At 27.5% G+C, this 13,653-nt stretch overlaps 1 pseudogene; it reads right to left on the bottom strand.

Annotated features, from left to right (window-relative positions):
• LOC120079874 overlaps positions 1-11,150 on the bottom strand; it is a 74,748-nt pseudogene extending 63,598 nt beyond the window's left edge.
• Positions 11,151-13,653: the final 2,503 nt, after the last annotated feature.

Below are 13,653 nucleotides of genomic sequence, written 5' to 3' on the forward strand. Positions count from 1 at the left end.
AATCCTAATTAAAAATCGTCAATTGAAATTACTAACCAATTATGATGTAGTGTTGATGTCAATCCTGGAGATCTCATGAACAAAAGATAAACAAACAATATGGTATATCCTTCCTTGATCGAATCTGTCAAGGTGAGTTTAAGACCCCAAGGCAAACAGGTTAATACCAACCTCTCTATCAGAATCACTTTGGAAAGAAGAGATTTTACGATTTGAACTCTTGGTCGATGGTTGCTTAAGTCGAGTCTTTCATCTATGCACCAGTGGATTTGATCGATTACGTCAAGCCTCCAAAGTAGACTTGTCGTCGATTGAGAACAAAAAATAAAATCAATAGAAAAAGATAAAAATTGAAAAATACGTGTCCGAAGCAACAAAAACCTCAATAAATAAAAAGTCATGATAGTGGTTATTTTCGTCTCAATTACCATTGAACAAAACTTGAACAACCATAACAAGAAAAGAAAGCTAGGGCTATGTGTTGTATTCTAATATTTTATGTTTGGAACAAAAGGATAATAAATATAACATCAAAATAATTTAAAACCAATGAATCTTGATTAAGATTAATGGAAGTATAATAAAAATAACAAATCTTGGTTAGGATAATCAATATAATATGATATTTTAAATTTTAAAACAAATTTTGAAAATTAGTTGAGATAGAAGTTTTGAAAATTCAAAAAAAAAAAAAAAACTATTAAATCGCGATATTTATGACAAATTATCCATTTGAAATGATGATCTTAATTGACGTTGAAAGTCTGTTGGAATATATAGTCGAGCAATTAATTACAGTCTCATTAAAAAAGATGTCAAATTAATTACACTCCAATTAAAAGGGACGATGTGGGCATTTTAAGATTTTAGAAAACTGGACTAATGTGATATTCATGCTTTTTGCTATAATTCAAAAGGATCTCACTTTTTATTATTTTTCTAAATGATAGTATAATTACCGTTATATATCTGATTATTTCATTTAAATAGGATTTAAATCAATTTAGCGTTGGGCTTGGTCTAATGAGACGTGTGGTGTATGGGCTGGAAGCCCACCTAGTTAGTTAACGTCTTGTATTTCTGCTGATGTAATGTAGCTGGTTGTAACCCTGTTTTGAGGTTTGCTGTTTAATTTGTTCTCTTTTATTAAAAAAAAATATCAAAATTAGGAGAATTTAAATAGGATTGTCGCTTTATTAATTAGGATTGTCATGAAATATTTTCTTTAATTTTTATTTAAATAGATGGCTTTCTTCCAATATTAACTCGATCGCTAATTTTGTCTGATCTTGAATTCACAATTGTTATTGAAACTTTCTGATATTCTCAAGAAGGATTGAAATCATGAATGATTATCGGAAACATGCATATTAATATTCTTCCATCAGGAAATAATTATTTTTAACCTATAAAAATTTTCATCTTTCAAAACTAACCGTTTTTTTTTTCTAACTTATTTCTTACTTTTTCAGATTATAAGGGGGATTCCACACGGTAAAAATGTAAATTTGTCCCTTATTCAATGCCACCAATATTACCTCCCTCAATTTTAAGTCTAACTTCAATTTTAAAATTGAAACTTCATTTTTTTTATTAAGCTTATTATTCTTATTCTTATTCTTATTATTATTTAAATTGAAGCTCCAATATTAGATTTTGAAAGTTCCAATATTTCAGTAAAATTAGATTTGGAAATCCCAATTGTTTCCCAAACATTAGATCAGACTTGGAAGTTAAAAAATTAAAAATAAATTTATAAACAGAAAAAAAGGATTTTTTTAAAATTTCTGGAAATTTGGAAATTTAGAAATTACGTAAGATATATATATATATATATATTTTAACACAAAATGGTATAAAGTAACCCAAAAAAAAAATCTTAGTATAGATTATGCTTAAAAATTAATAAATATATCATGGAATTCTTGTAAGTATAGTTTTTTTTTTTTTCTTTTGAGATTTTTTTTAAATTTGGAAATTTCAAATTCTAAAAAGGTGTTGTTAAGATTTATTATAATCATTTAATGATTAAATTTTGTAACTAACTAGTCAATTTAAAAAAAAAAAAAAAAAATCTCCGTACGGGAATTTCCCGATAAAGATCTTTACAAGATTTCCCGTAAGTCTCGTTAAAGTTTCAGTAAAGTTTGTTTGTTTATTTGTTTATTTGTTTTTTTTTTTTTTTTGTTTTTTAAAATTGATCCAGTAATTGACAGCTAATAATTATTACTGTAGGTTAATTAGTTTTCAGCAAAACATGATTTAAACTTACCGGAAAGCCCCTTTTTTAATTTTAATATTAATTAAAAAAATTTAAAAAAAAATTATTGGGAATGAAATTACTTTTCCTAAAAAATGATAATGAATAATAATAATTAAAATTAAGTAAGACCAATTTCATTCTTTTTTAAAAAATTAATAAATTCCATTTTTTTTAAAAAATAGATGATATTATTATACAACAATAAGGGATCCCACCGGAGAAAGATAGAGAAAAGAACCCAAACCCCACAAACTAGGGGACTATAGCCAAAACATAAAACAACGTGAAGTTCAAAAAGAAAAAACAACTGTACACACTAGATAAGGTCAACCCGCTAGGAAGTAGCATGAGCACAAAATCGTAGAGATGAACATAGACACCGACCTTGGTCGACCTCCATGCAGCCGCCATTACCGCTCCTACCAGTGTAGTATATGGAAGCACACCAGAAAATATGAAACAACTTACTACGCACCCCTTACCCAACCCCACGCGGCACAACCAACTCAACTCTGCATCCCAACCAGCCACTTGATGCGTCGAACCCAACTGACGCAACATACTTAGACCACACGCTCCCCCAAACCCACACTCAAAAAATAAATGATCCCACGACTCCACACCTCCCCACATAAAAGACACCCTCTCTAACAACACACCCCAACTCCTCAACCAATCTCGCGAGTGACGCGGAATACCACCCCCGCCCACAAAATACCAGCCTAAGACACCCTAGAACAACGAGGACGTATACTCTCCCAAACACTAGAGATAGAAAACCGACCACTAGCATCCGACATCCAAACCCAAAAATCCTTTCCCGCTCACCCTAGGCCCCACTGCCTGGATAATACCAGATCTTAAACAACCGCGCTTCCAAACTACTCCTTGCATTATGAACCACCGTAGACCCGTATGAATCCAAAATCGCGCCCCCCGGCAGTCAAGGATCCTACCAAACAAAACAAGACCGTCCATCGCCAATCGCTTCATAATAGCAGTCTGGTTCCAAGAGGCCACATGCTTCACACCCAACCCCCCTCTCCCAACGGCAAGCACACCTCATCCCCCGCCACCCGTGCACCACCCCGACTCACCACACTACCCTTCCATAAATAACTACGTAACAGACGATCAACATTATGAGTTACACACGCAGGCAACACGAAGATGCTACACCAAAAAACCTGAAAGGACCGTAAAACAGACCTAACAAGCTTCTAATACGAGCTGTAATCCTCTGTATCAAAGGCGCATAATCCACAGTCCTCAACCGATCTGCCAAGAAGGGTAAATCCAGATACCTAATAGGCAACGAACCAAGAGAGACACCCATATACGCAGCTAGTTCCTCCACCTCCCCCGACTCCACACCCGCAACAAATATGAAACTCTTCCCAACATTTGCAACTAACCCAGATAGCTCTGTAGACTCAGTCAATACCTGCCTCACAAACTCCAAAGAATCTCTCTCAGCTGCACAAAAAATCATCAAATCGTCTGCAAAAACCAAATGATATTCTAAATTTCGTAAGCTTTAGTCTCGTAAGAACTTTACGAGAAACTCCGTAAAGCTTTTTTTTTTATTATTATTTGAATTGAACTCATTGGTTACAAAGTTATAATAATTATTATAATAAATCTTAACAACAATATCTTAAGATTTAGAAATTTCCAAATCGTAAGGAGAACTCAAAAAAAAAAAAAAAAAAAAAAAAAAAAACTATATTTGGGGAGAATCTATTATATATTTACTAATTTTTAAGCATAGTCTATACAAATATATTCTTTTTGTCACTTCAATATTGGAGTTTCAAATTAAAGAAAATTCTTATAAATAGAAAAATCTAAAAAATATTTATACTTTATAGCAAAAAGTCCAAAAAGTACTTTGTACTTTTGCTATAAAATATAAATATTTTTAAATATTTTTTATATTTAAAAAAGTCATTTCAATTAGTAATAATAAAAGGTTTAATGAAAAAATGAAGTTTCAGTTTTAAAATTGAAACTGAGACTTAAATTTTTGTTGGGTAAATGTAACATTGGAGGCATTGAATGAGGGACAAATTTATATTTTTACCATGTGGGACCCTCCACTTATAATATCAAAAAATAAGAAAAAGATTAGAAAATATAGTTAAAAAAGTTAAAAATAGCCCCTTTTCTATTCCACCTTTGTCACCACAACATATATTTTTTTTATCGAATACAATGATTGTGGAGATAGAGAATTGAACCTTTGACTTCGAAGAAGAAATAGCTCGCTTTAGTCATATATTCAACCTACCATCATAAAAAATACCTTACAATAATTATTGAAGGGATTAAATGAGTTAGGGACAGAGACTAAAGACACATTTGTGAGTAATTTTGAAATGGATAAAATTACATTTGTCGTTTTAAAAATCACTTCAAAATATGTATCTAATCAATCAAAATCAATATAATGATTTATTTTATACTTTTAAACACGATTTCCATAAATTAAAATTGATTTTGAAAGATAGAAAACATGATTTTAAGTACGACAAAAGTGATTTTAACAATTTTACAATTACTTCTAGACATGGCATAAAGTATTAATTGAACACATGGAATTCATTAAAAAATAAATAAAAGTTAATAATAAAGAAGGAGAACTACCAAAAATTGAATTTAATTTATTCATAACATATAAAAAGCACAAGCATATGACTTCCATTTTAGATTTCTCATACATGAATAAAAAACATGCATAATACATAGTCTTCTCCAATATGTTTATTACAATATTCTTCAAAATTCCTAACATTATACTATATATAATATTGAATAATTGATATATATAATATTTGTCTTTATAACAATTATAAAATTAATTAATGTTTGATTAAGTGTGTAATTATTAAGGGTTAGAGTCCAAGCACCAACAATAGTAATCAGATCTTGAAATTTGCAACATTTGTTGAGGGGTCATCTTCTCAAGTTCAAATTGCTTCCAATTGCAAAATTTTGTTTATTTTGTGGATCAGAAGCCAATGGATATTCCTCTCTTTTGTGAACTTGGGATTTCATTCTCATGTATAATCTCATTGTGGCAACACACTCCTCATAACCTTCTTTCCTCCCATTTTCCATATTGTATCTGCATAACAAAATTCCAAACTCCTTATAAAAATTCACATACTAGCTAAAATATACAATATTATTACTCTAAGTTTAAATGCTTTTTAAAAGCTTAGAAAATACGTACATTCAAGGTTTAGAGACTTATTAAACGTTGAAGATTAGAAGATATAACATTCAACTTTATTAATTTTTAGTTAACAATTGGAGGACTGAACCTCTGACGTTGAGAGACAGAGCGCACATGGTATCAAAACTTGGAGATTGATTATGTGTTTCGAACCCTTGTAATGTCATTTTCTCTCCAATTAATATTAATTTCTATTTATCGAGTCTTCTACACAATTTTTCAAGTTCACATATGAGAATAATATTGTTCACTCTAATAGCATTAACTTATTGGATAAAACACAAACTACCATCTCAAATATCAACGACTTGATCTCCGCCCTCATAGTTATGTTGAACTAAAAAAAATGAGAGGAATATTATAGTGATGATATCATTACAATTACTCTAATCCATTGGTTCAAGCTTTTAACTAGATTCAATAAAAAAGCATCTAGGTTTTATTTGTTTGTTGGTTATTGAAAATTAATTTATAAACTACTTTCACTTATAAGATTTTTCATGTTGTTATCTACTTCCTATCAATATTTTTTTTAAAAAAAATTAAGTTAAAATTTGAAAACAATATAAAAAAAATAAACATAAATTTTAAAAACTAAAAACTAAAAATAAAAATGTTGGACTTTTCAACTTTTTAGTCTAAGTTTCTAAGTATGAGATTTAAAGGGAAGAAAAAAAAATGATATTATGAGGTAGCTAGCTAGGGTTACATAGAACTTGCCCAAGATATGTCTGTGTCAGATAGTGGAGAGAATTGCTGAGCTTGCTTGTTTTCATCAATGGTGGATATTTAGCACTGACCCTACACTTTTATAAAAAAATTATTATATCGAATAAATAATGGAAATTAATCTTCTTTCTAATAATATTTTGCTTCTCCTATTTTCATGCTATCCCCTCTCCAAAAAAAAAAAGATATAAATAATATCTCTTATAAAAAGTTTTTTTTTTCCTTTCCTTTTTGTGTGTTACAGCTTATGGGATACATATGAAAGGTACAAAGATGAGTTTATCTCCAGAATATACCTTCATATTTTTTTTGGATAGTTGCAAATATATCAATTAGACCCAAAGTATTAGTAGATATAACATAATGTAAAAAAAAAGAAAATTATTTCAAATAGTAAAACTGTTGAAAATATTTATAAGATATAGCAAAATTTTAGAACTATCACACTGATAGACTTCTATCCGTGTCTATCTGTATCTATCATTGATAGTTCTAAAATTTTATTATATTTTTTTATATTGAAAAACAACCCTAGAAAAATTACAAATATGACAAAATATAGATAGTCTATCAGTGATAGACCATATTATTGGTAGGATAGACCATATCGTTGGTAAGAGTCTATCAACGATAGAAGTCTATGTTATACAACACTTGGTTATTACAATTAACCTCTTCTTGTTTAGGCAAATATTATTTGAGTTTAGAAAAAACACTATTAAAAAATATAGATATTTTTTTTTTGGGAAGAATATCAATTTATATCCTAAAGTTTATATCAATTTAATCCCTAAATTAGTAATTGTATCAATTTAAATCCTGAATTTTGGAAGTTGTGTTAATTTAAACCCCAAACTAATATTTGTATTAATTTAGACCCTACACTTTTATAAATGTATCAATTTAACCTTGAACTTTCATAATTATATCAATTTAATTAAACCCTCAATTTTATTTTATTTGGATATACTTATGAAAGTTCAGAGTTTAAATTGATACAAATATTAGTATGTGGTTTAAATTGATACAACTCTTAAATTTCAGGGTTCAAATTGATACAATTATTTAGAAACATTAGCTCGTAATAGGTCACTTACGTGAGTTGCATAAAAATGGGGTAGCCGGGATGCATCCAAATATTCAAAAAAAAAAATAAATAAAATAAAATAAAATAAAAATTTGACCTTATCATGATGGTAGGATAGTCAATTTGCTCCATGACCCACAAGAATTCTTGCTTTTCCTGTAGCTCCAGGTCGAATCTTCCACATTTTTTCTCCATTGCATAAAAACTCTTTAATTTTCTTCTGAACTTGCTTTAATGGCATTGCATCCCTCAAATATTCTGGACGAATACCTGTGGACTCATACCTATACCACCCATATATATATAATTAATATCCAAAATTATAATTCAAACTCTTAAATTATCGATTTGACCTAAAAACTTAAGTAAATGAGTAAAAGTAAATTTAATATCGTACACATTTCCTTGAATTAATCGCACCTTAAGACAACTTGAATTGGATTTAACTAATAACCCGTTTGATAGTAAATTTTTTTTTTCTTTTTGATATTTTGAGAAACACGATCATTTGGTATTGGCAACCCTATTTGTGTTTTTTTGCTACTTTTCTTTGTTCGTAACATATAAATAAAAGTATTACGTAATGAATGTTTAAAAATAGTGTAATGACAACGGATAGTACTTTTAAGTTTTAAGGCCGATAATTATGTATAACAACTTTTTTAAAATAGTACAAATATATAGTAAAACCTATTACGATAGGCTCCTATTATTGATAAGTTCTATCAATGATAGACTCCTATTAAAGATGATTTATCGCGGATAGATTTTGAGAGTTTGATCTAAATTTTGGTATATTTGCAACTTCTTTTGCATTGTATTATATATGTTAATACTTTGGATCTGCCGGTTATATTTGCAACTACTTTTGATTTTTTAAAAATAAAATATAATTTTGATATTTCAATTTAAAAACTATAAATTTTTACATTGTTAATTTAACCATAGAACAAGAAACAAAGAATAGTGACTACCATTTTTTTATTTTTTAAAAATAAGAATGAAAGAAACAAAAGACAAAGAAATAGTTATTAAGACCCATATGAATTTTATTTTTGAGACAGTTGCAAATATAGCAATTAGGCTCAAAATATTAATAGATATAACATAATATAAAAAATTATAAATATGGTAAAATTAGATAGTTAATTCGTGATAGACCAATCACTGATTTAATATGATTTTCAAATACTTAAATTCTTAATCATAATAATAAAATTTCGAAAAAAACTACCCTTCTTATTTTTTAGAAAATGTAGGTGGACAGTGGATAATAAAATAAACACTTACTACTTAGGTCTCGTTTGATAATCATTTCATTTTTTGTTTTTTATTTTTTAAAATTAAACCTATTCCCATCCCATTTTTTACAATAAGCATCTTCATCTTCATTTTTTACAAAAACAACTTTTTCAAAGATAACTTTTTTCCCTTCAAATTTTGGCTTTTTTTTAAGTCATTCAAAAAGTAAATAATAAATGAAGAAATTTGGAGAAAGAAGTAGTGTGACTTTAGGTTTAATTTTTTAAAACAAAAATTAAAAATCAAATAGTTATCAAACGGAGTCATAATTAAAAAAGATATATATATATATAGTCTAAATATAGTTCTATTATTGTGTTTATTTATTAAAATAAAAATGAAATAAGAAATGAAAAAAAATAACAATAATAAAATAAAACAAAACCATTATGAAGTGAAGACATAAGATTATACCTATAGTTTGTGACGGGGAAGGGTAGGCTGAAGATAAGTAGAAAAGATGACGGACTCATTTTGGTCAACAAGGCAAAGCCTTGCGCAGATAAATTAGCGAGCCATCGCTGCCAGCTCCCACCATTGTGCAACTCAATGCCACTGCTTCATTGCCATTTTGCATCGCTCCCAATTTGTCACAATTTCCCAACTTCCCAAAACGCCCCATAATTTCCCTCTAAAACAAGCCATACAATTTCAATTTCAAACAATAACACAAAATTCAACTCAATTTCAAACTTCATTTCACCTCACTTAGGTCATCCTTCCACTCATTTTCATGCATCGCGTGGCTATTAAAAATGTTGATATAATTAAATTTACCATAATTCACCAGTTTTAAATCTTTGTAATGTTATTTTTTAAAAATTTTAAAAATGTCGATTTAATTTTTTTATTTATTAAATCTTAATAATATCTTTCAAAGTAGAGACTAAATAGTTACTTAATTTAGCTCAATGACAAAATTATTATAAATATTAAAAGTATAGAAACTAAACCATAAGTTACCAACAAAATTTCAAGGACTTTAGTTGAGATGTTTAGGTACACTTACAGACTTTTCTTTTTCGCTTTGGTAAATGATTCAAAAGATTACAGTTTAAGTACTAAATTGTTACTTACATAAAAGTTTAAATGCTAAAAATATTTTTAATCATAATATTATTATTATTATTATTATTATTATTTTGGTGATTAGAGTGGGATGCAAACTTTTAAGTATAATACACTTACAGAATTTACAGGCCTAAGTTGACATCTTTCATGGTGAAGGCTGAGCTTGAGTGGACTCTCAAAGATGGCTAAGCAGATTTTGCATCCTCTTGTGTTGAATATGTTGTTGCATTCTTGCTTTGGCAGTGGCCCTGAAAATTAGGGTTTATACACACGCATATAATAAGAGAGATACAGTTTTCTTTTTTAATTTTTGGTTAAATTTTCCTTTGAATAATAATAAAAGTTTAGTATAATTGCAATTGGTAATATTTTTTGGGATAATAACCAAGTGTATAATATCGTTTTAAAAAAATTGCAAATATAGCAAAGTCTATCAACGATATACTTCTATCGTTGATAGACTATTACCAGCGATATGGTCTATCACCGATTGACTCCTACAAACAATATGGTTTATCACTGATAGACTATATAAATTTTGTCATATTTATAATTTTTTACATTATAATATATCTTTTAATACTTTGTGTTTGATTACTATATTTGTAGCTGTCACTAAAGATTATTTATTTTAGTCTTTTGAATGTTGTTTTTTTTTTTTTCCTTAAAGTTTGCAAGACCCCAAAGCTATATATAATTTCAATTCTCTTATTTCTTAATTCTAAGAAACATTTCGAAGATTGTGTATAGAACAACAACTAAAGTTCTTGTTCATCTCATTAACTTTCAATTTTTACAAAACATCATTGTATCATTTTTTTTACCTATCAAATGCATGATAAATTAAAAAAAAAAAGTAATAAATATAATATAAAAGCAATGGTGTTTAATTTTGAAATATAAAATATATAAATATTTTCTCATTAATTTAAGATTTTAGAGAACAAGAAACAAAGATTTCTATTTTTTTTCCATAAAAAAATTAATAAGTATGAAGTTTAAAATTCTTTTATATATATAAAGAAGAAACGAGAAACAAGAAACGACAACGTTACAAAACAAAACCCCTAAACACAATATCAAAATGAAATGAACCGAAATAGGATTCAATTTGAAACATGAAAGATTGAGGTATACCAATAAGATGTTCTCTAAGAGATTCAAAGGATCTGCAATGTTTGTAGCAAAGGGAGCAAGTGGGTTCATGAAGTGAGTGAAATGAGATTCTCATATGCTCTACTAAATGCTCTATTTTGTTGAACTGCCTGAAACAAGCTGCACATTTGTGCCTGCCATTTCCAATTGAATTCATAGTGTATTAACAAACAAAATTTCATCTAACAACATATCCAAAATCCTAAAGAAAACGAGAGAAATTAAGAGGTCACCTTAAAGTTTCAGATGAGTGATCCATATTATATGTTGCTATGTTTAAATCAACTCGAACCGAATCGCTTACACTCCTAATATTATATATACTGCTAATAACGGAAAAAGAGAAGGGTATTTATAGTGGTGGCTCCGGGTTCTCGAACCGCATATGCGACTTGATTTTGTGGGAGAAATGAAGTTTGAGAGGTGAATATTGAAACCCTATTCTTCCTTTTTGGTTCTAAATTGTTAAGAGGGAACATTCTTTAATTTGGAGTGATCCAAAAAGGGTTTGGGACCCATAATAAAGGAAACAAGAATATATATGTAAATCTCATCAGCCATATATAGCTACATGGTGAGGATATGACTTCCACAAGAAGGAAAAAAAAAAACAGGTAAAAATATGAATTAGAGCTGTGCTTTTCTTCATTCTGACCGACCCTTTGAATTCATTTTGTTCTTGCCATCTTGTAGAATACATTTGATAACGTTCATGCTTCCTATTTTCTATTTTTTTAAAGTAATAGAAATACATTTATTTTTAAAAAAAAAAGAAATAAAGATAGAAATTTGTATGATAACTGTTTTCTTAATTTTCATTTGCTCTTTTTTTTTTCATTTTCTCTTTTTTAAAGTTTTAATATAATTTTTTATAATATAAAAATACATAGTTTTCATCCAAATGCATTCAAAAGAAATTATAAAAAAACTTACATCATCTAATACAAACTAGTTTCAATGCAAAATTAACCAGAATAATAAAAATGCTTCTATCCTTCAAATGTTGTCAACTGTAGATTTGGAATGTTTTCTCTCACTCGAAATCTTTGTCTTAAATGATGTTGATTCAGATCCAACTCAATTATATTATTGCTATGTAAATATTGTGGTTGGAAATATTAGAGTACTACGTATCGGCAAATTTTAAATTTAAAATGAGTGCAGTCAAAATTTATTTCTTAATTATAAAATTTATCATTTAAATAATATACACATATACAAAATTAAGAAATTAATTAAATACTATTTAAATATACATATTGCAAAATTAAAAATTTTAAAAAATGTATAGATATAAATATGCTAAGTAAGATGATAAAAAAGAAATAAATTAAAATAATAGGTCAAGAAATAAAGAAGTAAAAACAAAACTAAAATAATAGGTAAAGAAATAAAAAAGAAAAATAATTACATCCACTGGGATTTTTTTTTTTTTTTTTTTTGGGAACTTAGGTCTTGAGGTTTATAATGGATTTGAGGAGGCACTACTAGAGCAAATGGTCATCTATAGTATATGTTTATTCCCCTAAAAATCTGGAGAAACTATTTGATCATACTTTTAGAAACATTTTTTAAAATCTAAAACAAGAAATAGAAATGATTATCAAATAAGTCTGTTTCTTGAAAAATGAAAAACAGAAATGGGTATTTTTATTTGTGCCTGCCATTTCCAATTGAATTCATAATCTAAAACAACATTTTTTTTTTTGAAAAGCTAGTATTTTTATTTATTATATCTTTGTAAATTAAATAGAAATGTTTTTTTTATTATCTATTATTTTATTTTTAAATGGCTATAGAAATCTTGATCGAATCTTAATTAAAAGTAAAAACTTTTTTTTTTCTGAAAAACATTTTTTTTTTTTTTTTTACGATTTATAGATCTCTAAAAGAAAATGAAGGTTAAACCACTTTTGGTTTCTTGCATTTTTTTTTTCTCTATCAAACAAAATTTGATTTTTTTTTCTTCATATTATAAAACAAAAATATATATTTTTCTAAAAAATAATGAAGGTATTAGTAGGAATTAAGATTATTGCATATTTAAAATCAGACTATACCTCTCTCGAGAAAAAAAAAAAAAGTTACAAAAAGCCATCATGATCGAAGAACAAGTTTTTTTAAAAAATAAACGAATAAAAACAATTTTTTTAAAAAAATAATTCCTCTAAGGAATGTTATCCAAACCTATTTTTGATTAAATTGTGCTTATAATAATAATAAATTATTATTTAACTAATTAAACACACAATTAAAATAGAAAAATTAAGAAACACAATTTGAACCAAAGCTTAATACAAAAGAGGACAATAACATTATAAAAGTCGATAATTCAATCTTAACTAATAATATCGAGTGAATAAAAAAAGATAAATAAAATGACCCATTTATTCTGTGTGTAATATTCTTTTTATTAATTATGCTGGCAAAATAAATTCAATATTAAAAAAGTAATTCGTGTATCTTTATAAAATTTACGATGACTCTTCATCTTTTTTAACGAGTGGAATACGAAAATAGAATGCTCAACTATATTATTCCTTGATTCTTACATGAAGATTCACGACTATACGTAAAGAAACAAAAATGTTCATCAAAAGAGTATTTTTTTTTCTTTTTTTCCTTCTTTGTCTAAAATTGAAGAGATCAAACCATATTTAAATGAAGGAAAAAAAAAAAGAAAAAAAAACGACAAAGTTTCTTTTGTGAGAGTGATCCTCTTTTCCATCAACATGTATGAATCAAATGATATAGTTCACTAATTAAAGAGAGAAATAAATAAAAAATATATATTGGGAGGTACCTTTT

This window comes from Benincasa hispida, chromosome 6, assembly GCF_009727055.1.
Source record: "Benincasa hispida cultivar B227 chromosome 6, ASM972705v1, whole genome shotgun sequence".
Taxonomy (NCBI): Eukaryota; Viridiplantae; Streptophyta; class Magnoliopsida; order Cucurbitales; family Cucurbitaceae; genus Benincasa; species Benincasa hispida.